The sequence below is a fragment of the Uranotaenia lowii genome, chromosome 1, assembly GCF_029784155.1.
Source record: "Uranotaenia lowii strain MFRU-FL chromosome 1, ASM2978415v1, whole genome shotgun sequence".
Taxonomy (NCBI): domain Eukaryota; kingdom Metazoa; phylum Arthropoda; class Insecta; order Diptera; family Culicidae; genus Uranotaenia; species Uranotaenia lowii.
The window spans coordinates 113282481-113284618 of NC_073691.1; the positions used below are offsets into that span (position 1 = coordinate 113282481).

General features: G+C 40.4%; 1 long non-coding RNA gene across 1 annotated transcript; it reads left to right on the forward strand.

Annotated features, from left to right (window-relative positions):
- The first annotated feature begins 389 nt into the window (after positions 1–389).
- LOC129740310 (uncharacterized) lies at positions 390–1627 on the forward strand. The gene is made up of 3 exons (XR_008736201.1): positions 390–646; positions 705–1144; positions 1210–1627. It is a non-coding gene; the product is annotated as an uncharacterized LOC129740310 (long non-coding RNA).
- The last annotated feature ends 511 nt before the right edge of the window (positions 1628–2138 follow it).

Here is a 2138-nt window from a genome sequence, read left to right on the forward strand (position 1 = left end):
AGCAATCAAATTGCGGTCAAAATCCTTTACATCTTCATCTTCCGCTTCATCGACATCAGCATCCCCCATCCCACCAACAGCAGTACAGAAGGTAAATCAATTAAATTTATTTGTTAAACAATTAATTTTTAAGTTGGTACCTTATTATGTTTAATTAATGCTCACCGAAACATATTGGCAAATCTCAAGGTTTGCTATCGTTCACCCATCAAGCACCATCAAGCTTGAAAGAAGCTCCGGCTGCATTATTCAGATAGAAGCCGTGCAAACTGCTGGGAGATGAATTGGTCAATCCTCAATTGTAACAACTAGATGTTTCCGGACAAAGTAATTAATGAAGTAGGTAAGCAACAAACAAGTAAGAAATTTTTGAAAAATGCTCTAATAAGGGTCATGAATCGGCTATAATTGAAAAATTCATCACCAGCGGAGCCGTCTCAATTACAGCAGTAATGTTTCAGTGCACAGCAGCGAAATGCTTCCAGCACTACTGGATCGGGCGTGACCAGCTGCATTTTCACCTCTTCCAGGACAACAATCCAAAGCTGATTAAAACCGCATCAAAGTCCTCCAGGTGACTCGGATTGTTCAATGCTCCAACTCTTGAGTTGCTGCTTGATGTTAAAGCGGATGTCGAATGAAGAAGGTAAGTTTATCATTTTTATAATTTCTAGCTTGCTTGAAAACAGTTCAATATTTTGTAGAATCAGGAGCCTGGTGTCGGTATACGACGTGGATGCGGTATCTCAACAAAATATGGTGCTGAAGCAAACGGGTCGCCCAGGAATGATCATCGCTTGATTGATACCATTCGCATCCGGGTCTCGGTGTAGAAGTTATCCCGGAACGAGCTATAACATTCGTGGTCGATCGAATTCAAACTGTCAAGGTCGTGATTGACGCCTTTCGGTTAACCAATCCTACCGCGCTTGAGCTGGGCCAGGAATCCAGGCAAATAACTTAGAATAACCTTATTAACATCGGCTACCGGAAGTACGAGCTGAGGCATAATAAAAACCCTGGATGGATATTTTTACGTGTCAAATGACACTGAGCAATCAACAAAGAGTACACAGACCCGGGATTCCCTGTGAACGAACTACTTTAGCTGTCGCACGACATCCTTGACGACTATATGAATCAGGTAACTAGTAACATTTTTTATTTAATTTTCGCTTTGGTCGATACTAACGTTTCATATCGCCATAGGTACTCGAGCTGCTGAAAACCGAATTCAACTTGGCCATCACTCTGTTGCGGTTGATTTCGACGCGATCAGCAGCACCAAGGCGGACATCACATACGAACGCTAAAAGTACCTATCGTGCCGTATATCCATGTATGCCCTAGGTATCCGATATTTTGAAAAAGTACGCCGAAGTTGGTATCACCCGAACGAGCTGCAAAAACGGTACACATTTTCCGCCACGCTTCGGAAAGGACACCCGGTTCCAGCAGGTCGTGCTCAATTTTCAGCAGATATTTTCATGGACTTCCCTGGATAACATCATCGCACCCGAGTTTTTCCAGAATTCGTTTTACTGGTACGGTAGAAAGTATCGTTCACCACAGCGCCTGACCTTTTTTTTCTCAACAGATTTTAGGCGTCGTTATGGCTTATTCATCTCAAGCCTGACCATTATTATTCTGCTGTTCTACAGCAAAAGCCGGAAGGGGATATGATTATGTTGAATAATATTGATATCTTGTGTGTGATGCTCGATATCAATTTGTTTAGATATTTTATAAATAAATGGCAAAAGACGTCACTCCTAAAGATCTATACGTGTCAGTTGTTATATTTTATTATCCGAATTGAAAATTTTTAGCCGGAGGCGTCGTCTTTTGAATAATTTTTATGACTTAAATCAAACATAACGTTATAATTCACAGACGTGGTTTTGTGTTTTGTGGGTTTTGTGACGTGGTGAGTGTTTATTCATAACCCTTACCTGGAGCTGGAATTAAGTTTTTTCATCTTAACTCAACATATTCTTCTTTTTCAGATCTATATTTATTAAAATTGGATAGCCACAGCCTCCTTTCATTAAACATTGCATATACCTAATAGTTAATAAGGCATGGCGGGCAGGCGAAATCTTGATAACAACAAAACTAAATATTAAGTTGATTTGCAT